Source organism: Melospiza melodia, chromosome 2, assembly GCF_035770615.1.
Source record: "Melospiza melodia melodia isolate bMelMel2 chromosome 2, bMelMel2.pri, whole genome shotgun sequence".
Classification (NCBI taxonomy): domain Eukaryota; kingdom Metazoa; phylum Chordata; class Aves; order Passeriformes; family Passerellidae; genus Melospiza; species Melospiza melodia.
This window is the reverse complement of record NC_086195.1, coordinates 134,312,968-134,326,762: the sequence shown is the minus strand read 5'-3', so window position 1 is coordinate 134,326,762 and position 13,795 is coordinate 134,312,968. Positions and strand designations below refer to the sequence as shown.

At 37.4% G+C, this 13,795-nt stretch overlaps 1 protein-coding gene across 1 annotated transcript in view; it reads right to left on the bottom strand.

Moving 5' to 3' along the window:
* ROBO2 (roundabout guidance receptor 2) overlaps positions 1-13,795 on the bottom strand; it is an 866,686-nt gene that overhangs the window by 470,575 nt on the left and 382,316 nt on the right. The window lies entirely within an intron of this gene.

Below are 13,795 nucleotides of genomic sequence, written 5' to 3'. Positions count from 1 at the left end.
GGAGAGGCAGTGTGTTATTAAAAGCTCTGTCTCAGAAAAAATAAGAGCAATAGAGAAAATTTACACTTGTCAGTGGAATTCAAGCTGAGCTTTGGGGTCTCACCTGTGAGAGAGGGGTGTAAAAGCTGCCCCCCTCTGCCCTAACTGGTACAAAATATCCTTCCTGACTGCTTAAAGCAGTGCTAAGATATTGATAGGGAAATGTCAATGCAGGCACATGAATGAAGACTTTGTTGTGCCACTGATAAGGAAGCAAATGACAAGGAAAAAGTGAAGATCTGCCTGGAGGCAAGAAAGTCATATCACAACTAATGAAATAGTTCAATCAAGAGGAAAAAGCAGACAAAACCTGGCTCCCCTCGTGCCCTTTGTCCTGTTGCTGTGGGTACAGGAGCAACGTTTATCAACAGGAATAGTATAAATAATTCTATGAACACATGTTCTTCATAAGCAGCAAAGATCTCTAGAGGACAGTGCATTAAATTGTGGATATTATCTATCCAAACCAAAAATCAGAAAAGCATGAAATTAGTAATTGACTCAATTTACCTCATTTATTAGCAGCCTAGACCTCTGTTGGAATTAATATTGCCCAATGGAATTTCAAGTGGCAGTGACATGGCGTAGCATGACACAAATTAACGCCTGCTCCCCATACTGTACTGCAAACCACCCATATCTCCAATTAGGTCTGTTCTAATCTGATCTGCATGGTTTCATCACTCCTATTGACAATAAAATATGACTGTTTCTCCTTTCCTTCTCTGATGCCAGACTTGTTTTACCAAGCAGCTGATTTTCCTAACAGCATTTGCATACAGGGCACTGATTGCATTCTCTTTCTGACTATCATAGACTTGGTTGCTGTGGGCTGCACTGTAGAGCACGTCCAGTCACAATAAAAATTGACATTTTGTACAGAAGATACAGTAATGGCCTGAATAGACATCTGACTGCACCACTGCCCATCATTTTACAATATAAATGATACAATTTAACGATTCTTACTTATCTGCTGTTTTCTCAACCAATACTGGGATTTGCTATTTTTCTTCATCACTAACTTAAAATGGAAATGTTTTTTTTCTTTAGTATGAATTAACCCTGGCGTTTTACTAGGTACCCAAAAAGCATTTTGATTGTGCCTGTAAACAGGGCCTGATCCACAGGAAAAAACAGGAAGCTTTCTTTTGATACTGAGGGGGTTTTAGGTCCCTAGAAATGCCCAAACACTAGTGTCAGTGTGTCTATATTACATGCAGTATTTTAAAATAAATTATTAAAAAGGATGAAATAAAGTGAAGCAAGGCTTTTTTTTTTTTTGCCTTTTTTTTTTTTTTTTTCTTTAGAAAAAAGGATTGTAATAGCAATCATGACCTTAGCATTGGGAATTTCCTGGGGATTTAATAACCAGCCAGGGGGTAATGGCCCTTGGCTTTGCCTCAGGCCATCAGCTCTCCCAACTGGTTATTAATCCCTAGAAAATGTTCTGTATGTCAATTATTAATGTCTTAAGTTTTCTGTAGGCAAATTCTTGCTTTATTCCACAATTTTTAAGCAAATAGAAGACTCAAAATCATGTGAAGTGAAAGATTGAAAAAATAGTGGCAAAACATATTTTTATATTGCTAAATAAATTCACAATATTTTATGACTGATCTGAACTGACTCATTGTGGCTCTATTTAATCCTGTCACCTTTTGATCAGGCCCAAGAAGTACTTCTATGACTACAGATTTTATTATGTTATAATTGAAATTTCTTGCATACAGATATCCTTCAACAGTGATTACCAGTCTATGTGTTTCCTTCAGAATTCAGTGTTTTCTCTTTCTTTCTTCCCTAGCAGTGAATTTTGGTAATAATCTTATCCTCAGAATAAAGAAGCCCAGCAGCAAGACTATCATACCTATGTCTACATAAACCTTTTTTTTTTTCCTTTTGAGAGAATGAGTTTGGATCTCAGTTCTGAAAAAAACTCACAGGAAATAGAGGTGAATTTCATGTACCTGTTCTGAATCAGATAGAAGCTTTGCTATGTGGAGAAAAAAAAAAGCTTGAGGAAGACCATTGGTTATGGATTGAACTGCTTTGCATTGACATGAAAAGCTTCCAGTAACACAGGAAGGAAGTAGTAAAAAAGAGAAAAGGTGTATTTTCATGCAATGTAATAATCTTTCCATCTTGTGTGGCTTCAAAATAAGCTCATCTATGATTGTAATTGATTACTTGCTTATTTTGTTATAAAATTGAAGATGACTGGCAAAAAAAGGAGTCGTACTTTACATTTTATTTTATAATGTAATACCTGGGGGGTTTATAGCATTGGTTCCATTTCCTATCTCCAGAATATTTACTGTGTACATTTTATAATTAAGCAATGAGATGAGACAAGCAATACACTTCTGCAAGATTACAACCTGCCTCTGGCGGTGTTATACGGGACAAGGTCATATCTAGAATTACTTTAATCACCCAAGTATAATAATTGCTTGGAAATACACTCCCTGCAGTGTCTTATTGCTAACAGAATTGTAGCTGAGTCACACAATGCGAGCTATAGTTAAGCCTGGATAAGTAATTTTCTAATGTAAAGACTCTTTTTTTTCAGCTGCTTGTAACTTTCAAGCATTGGCCTTTTAGTCTTTCCTTTGACTGGTAGAAGCTTTGTGGTGTTGAAGTGCTCAAGGCCACCTCATAGAATTCATTTTTATTGATAACCATGCCCATTATATATATTAAAAAAAAATCATTAATTAAATTTAGTTGAGGAACATTTCTGATGGCTTGATAGGGAAAAGAAAGGGCAAAACAATAAGGCTAAAACACCTGATCCCAAAGCTAAGGAGAATTTGTGGGTATCATGAGACTTCCCTAAACTTCCATTTCCTCTTTCTACAGACTAAGTCACCCTTTTGCCAAGATCCAGCCCAAAGTGCCTTTTATTGCTGCAGTCTGACCAAGTTTGTCCAAGCGTAACTTAAGAATCAGCTCCTATAAGAGGAAGAGCCCAGAATAAAATACCAGCAAAATAAAGACAACTGGTATTGTGAAACCTTGGCTTACATTTCTGGAAAAAAATACATTACATCTGCTTAACAGTGATGCACAAACTCCCTCCAAGCCAAAACTAACAGATTTGGATAACTCAAATCTGAAGTGTTGCTGAGGTTTGGAAATACATTTGGATTTCCAAATGAAGTGAACACCCACGCACAGGTATGAGAAAATGAATCTTTTTTAGAGCTTAAGACAATAACTGCTTAGAAAAATTGCAGTGACATTTCGTCTCACAAAGAACCAGAGTAGGCTAAACCTACAGTGCTAAGTGACCAATACAGAGGATGATGATTATAAAATCACAAGTTAAAGAAAGGATCAACTATGACAGCTAATCTGGTGATCCAAAAAAAGAAACCAACACCAACACCCCCCCCCAAAAAAAACAAACAAACAAACAAAAAAAACCTCACCAACCCCAAAACACTATCCTGACCAGGAAAGGCTCTCTTTTTCTAAACAACACATAGATACTATAATAAAACTAATAATACTCAGTGCCTACTCCAGCACCAGCAGCCCTGTGTGGCCCAGAGGATCCCCTTAGGAGAAAGTGTGGAGATTACCAATGAATAAAGGTTTTGAGGTTTTTTTATCTTTTTACCAAAAGCTCCTGTTTATAACTTCATTATCTGTGACTTCCTTTTGAAGAAGCTCCTATGAGGTGAGAAAGAGGCCAGTATTGTATCTTATTGTCTAGCTAATCTTTAAGTAATATTCTTAATGCTCCAGCTATTCTTGTCAGGTAGAATTATTATTTCTCCTATTTTAACTTCAAAGGGTTTTTTTTTTTTAATATGCCTCTAATGAAGGGAATATAGTCACATACTTGGAAATTTTACATGTCAAAATCTATTATATTTTACATTTTGTCAGGAAACAATTAGATTCAAGCCACTGGGCTGGCTGAATACAGATAACCTGCACTTCTATAGCATTATATATATTTGAGAACATTTCCTGAGGTATTTACATCATGTGAGTTCTTGTGCCTGTATTCCATTTTGTAAGCAAGGAACTGCTATTATCCCTATTTGCAGGTAGGAATGTAGGAGAGTTTATGATTTGATCAAGAAGAAATAATCAAATTTAGGCCTCCTAATTCCCAACAGCTATTCTTTTCACACTAATTCAGCTTCATTTAATATTGCTTAAAGATGTGCCTAGGATGGATGAAAGATGTGAATACGGAGGACAGAAAAGCAGTTTTATATTTACCAGCAGGAGTTAAAGTTCATCTGAAAACTTTTTTGAAATCAGGTATTTAGGGATAGATCATGAACTTGGAGAAAAATGATAAGAATGATCATGAATCTGGAAGACATGTCAAGATTGAAAAGGTGTGAGATTGTTTACTGCTGAGGAAAGAGGAATAACAGCTGTCACAGTAATCGTGTATGAAATAATGATGACACATAAAGTTTCTCACATGGTAGCCTGAGAATAAAAAAAGCAAAACAAAATTGTTTTTTCATAAAGACATATTATCTGACTGAAGAACTGATTAGTGCTGCCATCAGGAACACAAGATTCAGAGACATCTCTACAGAAAATATTTTGCTATGATAAATACTCGTAATAAAAATGTGGAAATAAATTACCCTTCTGGGTTTAAAACAACCTTTAAGTATAAGCGATCAGTGTCAGATTATCCTACACAAGCCATCTGTTAGGTTATTATAATCTTCCTTAAAAGCATTTTACATAGGGTATTGCCAGAAGAGAAGGAGCTTGGATGTGAGCCAGTATTCCTATTCCTATTCCTACACTCGTGCAGAACTCTCTGAAGTGAGGCCGTCGCTCCTCACCGTGCGCCCTGAGGGAACACAACCACACATTTCTGGGAGAAATGGAATTCCTGGAAAGACACCGAGTTCCTAAAATAATTACAGAATGGAGAAGCCCCATTTGCAAAAGTCAACAGAACCATCTATGTATGAGGATGGATCTGTAAGGGTCATGTTGGGAAAGGTCATCATTAAACAGAAGCATCTATAAGGAAGGATCTGTAAGGGTCACTTTAGGAAAGGTCATCAATGAGCAATGAAAACTTATTTTAACGGGAATTGATAAATAGTAGAAATATTATCTATCCCACCTGAAAACAAAAATTCATCCATTCCATGTTCTCTTTCCTTATACCTCAGCACAGCACAGAAATATTGGTATTTATGTTTGTCAATAGCGAGAGATACCATTTCAAACTTTTCACAGAAATTTCCTTAGAATTAAAAAAATTAAATTTTCCTGAAAGCTATGTAAGCATACCAGTCTAAGGCCGCAAGGATTTCTGCTTCTCATGGATTTAAAATTATTTAAAGAAGCAAATAAAAGTCATAAAGAGGCAACAGGTTGAAGCCTAAAAGGGGAATATCAGCAAGCAATTGGGCTGTTATTTTTTCCCTTGAATCTTAGAAATACTTAGAAATACTTAGAAATCTTAGAAATACTTAGAAATACTAAGTTTAAATATTACTTCATTGTACTCCAGCATACACCACCACATGTTATCTGGCATAGACTCACATAGGTATGGCCACATTTAGATATGATCACAAACCTTTATAGGACAACAAGGGATTGATCATAAACCAAAATAATCCCTGGGAGTGGCATAACATAAACAGCAGTCCTGAGTGGTCTGTAGGATATACTGCTATTTTAGGATCATCCACTACAAGGTTGACTCTTTCTTTTTGTAGGTAACAGTTTCTTTCACGCCACCTTTTCAAGCTGAAAAAGAAGGACTTTTAAAATGTAATTCTGTAAAGTCCCTACTGCCGTGATAAATCCTCAGAACTACACTGCTCAAACACAGGCAAGAAAATGCCATGTGCTAGTGAGCTTTGCAAGGGGTGATTTAAGATGACTGCTTCAGAAAAAAGTGTTCATATCTAATAGCCATCACCTTCACTTTGTTGTGGCTATCTGTCCCATTCACTTCATTCCACAAGCTTTATTCCATTCTATTCATCTGCCTGAGAAAATAACCAGCAGAAAGATGCCGAAGCATGCAGATGATACAAAATTATTCCTCATGGTCAAAAATTGTAAAAAAAAACCTTGAAGGGTGCAGAAAGACCAAATGCATTTAGGGAGTGCATTTGTTAAAATAGCAATTACAATTAATTATCAATAAATATGAAGGCTAATAAAAAAAAAGTACACAACGCTGGATTTGATTTAGCTGTTACCCGTAGCAGTCAGGACGGCAAACAGATTGTTGGGAGTTATTGGGAAAGGAGTCTGGGTATAAACAGAGACGTATTAAACTGCTTGTGGACCTCTGGTGTGCCCACACTGTAATTGCTGCATGCATTGCTGGCTAGGCTGTCTGAAAAAATCATATGGTCCAAGTAATAAAAACATAGAAGGCTGACAAGTGTGAGCAGGGGGTGCAGAACAAGTTCTGCAAAGAGAAAAGACTCGATAGTCTCCAGTGAATAAAGGGGCAACTGGAAGGGAATTTGAAATTAAGGAAAAGGAAATCCTAAATGGTGTGAAACTGATCAGTCAAGAAGCATTTTTTCACAATGCAAAAGTCGAGCCCAGCTTAATAAATTAGATAATAGTTTTAAAGCAAATGAAAGAAACCAATTTTTTATTTTTGCAGAGCAATGTCAAACTGATGGCCATACTATATTAAAAATGCAAAATAAATACAACACACTTAAATGAATTAATCAAGAAAAGATAGACTAATGGCTCTTAAACATGACCATGCAGATTATGATAAAAACAGGAAGTTCTGATGCTGCTGGATTGAGAGCATGTGCTAGCAAAAGACTTAATTTGGTATGACTTAAGTATGACTTTATTTTAAAGTCTCTCTGGAAGTACCTTGATTAGTTACTGACGAGACAGAACACTGGGCTAAACAAGTCTGTTCACTAAGAAGGGAGTTGGATTGAATGCCACATTTCTGTTTTCTTAATATTCCAAACCTGAGCAAACACAGTTCTAAGTAAATATTATAGCCATCATATTTTAAATAATTATTTACTTTAATATCCTCATGAATTGTTATAAAATATTAGTTATAAGTGGGTTGTATATAATTAATGATAGCACCCAAAACTTCTATGCACCCAAAATTCGGGTGGGCTGGGTTTTTCATATGCTAAAATTCTTCATCTCAATTTTATGGGGTTTTTACACCACATTATTTAAGGTATGAATTATTCTTCAAAATTAGGATATCTTTTCTGGCTTCTAAGTTGGTTTTTATTCATCTTTTCTTCTGTCTAGGTCTGTTTCCAGCTTGTTTTCCTGAAAGCTCTCCCAGAATTGTTTCCAGTGAAAATCTCTCCCATGCCACAGGACTCACTCTCCCATACTGTGGTTATTTAAAGCATGCACAAGGTTGTCAGGGTGGTGGAGGTTGAACTGACATGCCTGAAGTTGGCAGATACATTTTAGGCACCTCTACAGTTTTATGCCTCTTAATGTAAACTGTGTTCAGAGTGGGCTTAATCCCTGGAGCACAATGCAAGTGTGCCATATTCCATGGGAATTTCATTCTCTGGCCAAGCAGAATGTTATCAGTCCTAGCTAGTGAGTTGTAGGTACAGCAAAATGTTGACCAAACTTCAGAAAATTAATTATAAGTAACTTTGATCAGGGAGGAGCAGACACAAGGAGAGGCACACACATATCAGGGCTTATTCCCATGGGATTGTTTGAGAAAGAATCAGGCAACAACTTAAGAGGCAGAATATTGAAAACCAGCCTGGAGAATTAAGAGCACTAAAATATTTAGAGCTCGAGAATAGAAATATTATAAATTATTTCTTAAATTTGTTTGTGACATATTTCTTGGATTTCAAGTGACACAAGAAACACAAAGTCATTTGACACTTGAGAAAGGAGGCCTATAGAACACAGTCTTCCTGAAAGTGGCAAATTCATGTTATTCTTTTATAAATGCTCCATAGAAAGTGGAGAGTTTGGAAATTAAAGGAAATTACAGTGGTCTGAGGATACATACAGCTGAATAATTATGAACTCCACTGAAAATTATTCCATTGAAATCCAATTAACAGCCTTGTCTATACATCTCTTTCAAAAGCCTGGTAGTAGAAATGTCTATTTTGATATTGATTTCCATTGACTGTCATACACTTGCCTGCCATGTAAGCTATTTAAGTAAATGAATTTTTTTTTCCCCAGGATCTACTTTTGAACAATATTAAAGTGTTAAAACATAGCAGCATTGTCTATTAAACCAAAATACCCCATTAATAACATTAAATACTGCACTTCTGTATAAAACAGGAATAAAAAGTGTGCATTTCCACACTGTTTTACACACAGTATTTTTCCTGAGTGTAGTTGAACAGCCCTTTGCCATCCACCTGGGATACACTAATGACAAGAAGAAAATTCTCAGTATGCACATGCCTGTATAGCCAAACAAAGCAAAGAAACAAACCCACCTGTATAATTAAGGTATTTTAAAAGTGAAAAGCAAGAGTGAAGATGTGTACTTCTAAATGAGAGAATTTTACATTGAAAACTCTACTTTTCTCCAATAATTCCAATAATACATTTCTGAAGAAAATGTGCTGAATTTTCACCCTGTAAATCTTATCTATAAGGTGTCTAGATATCAATTCCCTTTCCCTCTTTTCTTTAAACAGGTAACACCTGCTTTTAATACTTCACAAGACCCACAGGGCCCATTTGAAGCTGGTTTCAATCTCTTAATTAAAACTTCAGCATGGAAACTGCAATTGTAAGAAAGGTAAGAATGAAAGGGCTGTTTTTGGCAGTGATGGTCATTGGGGCAGCACTGAAAGCACTGGAGGCACTGCTCTTCCCAAAACAGAGGGAAGCACTGCCAGGACTGACCCACCACCACCCTGCCGTGGCAGCTGCTTCGACACCTACCTCAGGAACTAAACTGCAGAAAGCAAAAAAACATAATGATAAATGCCCCAGGTAAATAAAATTAGATATCACACACATGGTCTTTTAAAGGAGAGCAGGAAAATATGGATCTTTTCTGCCAAGAGAGAAGGCTTTTCCAAAGAGCTCTTTTGTTTTTATTTTGTTACTCAGAGCAGCTGCTAAAGTGAAGGCAAGCTTTGCAGAATATTGCATATATTTTAGAGATTATGATATTGTAAAGGGAAAGAGTTTTAAAGTTGATGAAAAGAAAGGACAGAATTTTTATCCATATTGCCCCCAATCTTTCCTGTTTGAATTTTTTAACTCAAACTCTCGGCATCCACTTAGAAGAGAGATCTGTGGGCCTGTTGCCAGAGCTTTTATGTGCAGAATCAAGGTCTCTTGGATTTTCAAAAGAGGACAGAAAAGCTAAACTGTTCCTGTTAGTTGCAAAATACACACAATGTGCCAAGCTGACAAGTGCTTTTGCTTCATCTGGGTTTGCAGTGACAACTTCTAGAGAAAACAGCAAAACAATCTTATTCCACATCCACTGAGCTAATCAGGGACAGCCTTTTGAGAGTGAAAATCCCCAAAAAATACCCTCCAAGAGAAGAAAAAATGCTCTTGAAAATCGGCTTGCTTAGATAATAAAGAATATACAATAGTGAGCTAAGCCATGGAAAAGGGCACGGGCAGAGGAACCTGAGTATATCAGATCTGCAGGGCTTGGCTAAACTTTACCTCTCCAGTAAAATGCCTGTTCAGCCTGGGAAGGGAACATTAGTGTGAAAAGCAACTTGTGAAACCTCTAGTGCTGCTGCTTGGCTTCTGAAATAGGTGCAGTCCTATCCCACCTACTGCAAGAGGAATCTTTGCACGTGAAAAGAGAAAGGAGGAGAAGAAAAATTCTTTTGCCATAAGTTTCCTGTCTGTTTGGCATCTCCTGTGCCTATGGCTTGTCCCTCACTGGTCCTTCTCCCCACGCTTTCAGAACATAAAGGGCAATTTCCACTGATATCTCAGATTTTCCCTAATGACCTCAACAGATTAATTATTGTCCAGTCCTGTCAAACTTGTCTACTTCCACAAGGAATGTCTGCTGAGAAAGTGCTACTCTACCAAGTGGTAAATAACAAAAGATGTGAGAGGATTTGATACCCTTTGGCCTAACCCTTTATTTTTCTGAGCAAATATTCTGTCTGTACATAACAAAGAAGGCACTGTTCTTTAAACCACTGTAGAAACTTTGCTCCTATACATTGGGTCATTCATTTCCAGCATTTTTCAGACTGTGATTAATTTCAGAAGTGAAAATGCAGATGTTTGTCTAGCCAAATATTTGTGTGCACTTAATATCGCATCACGTTACGTAGAAACCCTTACCCTAATTAAACTGAGGCATGAGCAATGTTTGGATACACTTGAAGGAAAGGGTATAAGGTTAGTTTACACAAGTGCTGAGTAATCCAGTTTATGTGGAACAAGATACTCCATTCTTCCACAAAAGACCTGACTGGAACTGCTGAGGTATTTTTGAGCACCCATCTTGCTTCTTGCTTTTCCTCAGTGTCTGTTATCTTTTCTTTGCTGCTTGTAAGCTTTGGAGAAAGGTGATAATAAAGCTCTGGAGAAATTAACTAAGTAGACAGCCCCTAAAACACTATAGAAAAAAAAAAAAAGATTGACATTACAAAGTCAGAGGAATCCTACTGGACTCAATTTGAATGAAATCACAAAAGCTTGCTGATTAATATGCTTACCAGTTTTTATAAAACATTATAAATCTGCTGAATGCCTCCAATGTATAGATTATAAATATATTAGTTCAAGAAGCTACCACAAGAGGATTTCTGAAGTTAGAAAGCTGTGAAGAATTTTCTATATTTATTCATAAAGCTTTAATCTTTTATGCTGATAAACAAGCGTCCAAAAATATTCTGAATCACTTACAGCAATTGTCTGCCTTTCAAATGTGAAATACAGGATAAACCCTTCTTTGCAAAATGCAAAATAAAAAGAGCTAAAAAATATGAGCAGCTTTCACTTTCCTGTGTACAGGATTTAAGAACCGTATTTATTGCATTAGCCATGCATCTGCTGCACACAGAGCCAATATCGACTTGCTTCCTCGAAGGAAGAGTGACTGCCAGCTTGAATTTAGCTCTCCTGGTTTGATCAAGTGGGTTTAGGTGAGCTAAAATGACAACTGGACATTCAGCCACAGCACACAGCCCTGCCCTTGTCATATTTTCAGGGAGAGCAGGAGATGGCTGCGGTTGTCCTGAGCGTGTTTGCATCCAGCCAATGTTATCATCCAGCTTTCAGTCCTCTGCAGTGCATCAATAGCTCCATATCTTTTAACAGGAATTTATTCCAGCTCTTAAGATTGATGGCAGATCAGGAAACACAGGCTGGGCAGTGAGTGCTGTGATTTCTTAGAGCTTCATTTACCATTAATGCAAATCACATTGGTTTCTTCATATGTTTAATTCTCCTACTGCTAACAGAGAACATTTCCAAGACTGCCAAGCTTGTACTTCTATAACCTCCTGAAAAATATGTCACCTACCATTCCAAAGGGTGTATGTGGTCTAATCTGTCTTTTTAAGAATCTGCATTTTCATAGAGGTATAAAAACTAAAGATAGAAAACCTAAACATCCTTAGCTGCCAAGGATTGTCATAAATGAGGCAAATCTAGCATTTAAAAGATAAAATTTTAAAAACATCTTGAACATCTTTTAACACACATAAAGACTAGAAGAAGCCTTCTGTAGTCTTCTTCAGCATAAGGAAAGGGTAAACAAAGTTTTAATGTAAAATTCTTATTTTAAACAATTCTGTAGCATCAGATCTGGTTACACATTATGAGACCCAGCTGGCAAAAAACACCAGAGTAGTGGAAATCTACAGAAGAGGAGTTACATGAAGACCAAACTTACTGAGAACACCACAGAAAAATGAAAAAATGTTTTCATAGAAGACCTGTAGCTGAAGAGCTAAAAAGATGAGAAAATCCACTCAGAAACTCAAACAGTGCTAAGACCCAAGAAATCCTCAAATTACTTACACACTTTACTTGTGCTTATTTTAAAATGTGGAGGAAACCCAACTAAAAAGTGCTTATCATCTCTCTGGGGATATTTTATGCTTGGATTTTCAATATGTACAGGCAAGAAATGTGTTGTGGTTCAAATGGGTATTCAGCATTTAAATGTGATTGCACTGCAGGCTTAAATGAGTGAACTTGTGTTCTGTTGTCTTTCATAAAAGTGCAATTAGCTATGCTATTTGACCCTTCCTGTGCCTGAAATTCTAGCTGACCTTGCATGCCATCACAGTGATGTTCTAAGGGAGAAGTGGGGTCAAAGTTTTGCATAAATGCAATAAGAGATTACTTCAAAAATAAACGAAATATCTATGTGTTTGTACTATTAATTGTTTGAAAAATCTGGGATGGATCTGATTTTTATTTACTTGTGTACCAGAGTGAAACAGGATGGAGTCTGGACTTGGATTCTATTTTCCCTTCAGATTGATGGCTGAGTGCATGTTCTCAGCTTTATTCTCCTACGTTTCTGGGTTTACTCAAGTGTAATCTGGGGGAAGAGCACCAATTATAGGCAAGTATATCCAGAACTCACTGTCTTTCCCTTCTGCCCCCTTGAAGGAGGAGTTGTTTGGTTTGTGAAGGCAGCTGATGAGAGCCTAGAGAAGCACATCATGCCCAGGTACCTGAGGGATGTTTAAATAAAGGGGTCAGAAATCCAGTGGATCTCAGAAGGGAGAGGAAAGCACTGCCTAGTCCCCACTAAACCACGTCCCTCAGTGCACATCCACAACAACAACATCTTTATAAAACCTCCAGGGAGAGTTGACTCCACCACTCCACTCCTCTCAGCAGCCTGTTCCAATGCTTGATAACACTTCCTGTGAAGAATTATTTCTGAATCTCCAACCTAAACCTCTCCTTACACAACTTCAGGCCATTTCCTCTTGTCCTGTCACTTGCTACCTGGGAGAAGAGGCTGATCCCACCTGGCTGCGCCCTCCTGTCAGGGAGCTGAAGAGAGTGATCAGCTCTTCCCTGAGCCTCCTTTTCTCCAGCTGAGTCCCCCCAGCTCCCTCAGCTGCTCCTCACCAGCCTTGTGCTCCAGAGCCTTCCCCAGCTCCATTGCCCTTCTCTGGACTTGTGTTCCAGCCCCTCAATTTCTTTCAAAACCAAATGCAGGATTCAAGTTGCTGAGCACAGAGGAATGATCACATCCTTAGTCCTTCTGGCCACATTTTTTCTGACACTTAGGCAGTGCTAGAATAATTCTAGATATGCTTTTACTCTCCATCAAGCAGTGTTTGTCAGACCAAACTAAAGTGTTTATTTTCAAACAGCAAACATTCAGCATCAGTAAAACCCCTTAAGAGTAAGCACTGATTAGGTAAATCTTGCTGCTTTTCAGTTCTTCTAAGAAATACAAACAATAAAGCATTCAGACTCTGGCAGAAGAACATCTGATGTAGGCTTTAGTAGGTTTTTTGGGGGGAGAGGGGAGAGCAATTGCTTTTATTATTATTGTATCTAAATAAATGCTCAAAATCTATTTAAATTTTCATGATACCCTGAGTGGTGGCATGGACAGGATCTCTGTAGAAATCCTAGCTGATAATTTCTGTGGTCAGTAATCAGCCACACGTTCTATGTCAGCTCTATATAGTTCAAGAAACATCAAAGTATTAGCAGTGGCAAAAATACAAAGACTTGAGATAGTAGGATTGAGCTATGACACCAAGATTAAAAGGGACAAGAACGAAAATTGGGAGAAAAAACCCAAAGAGATCAGAAATTA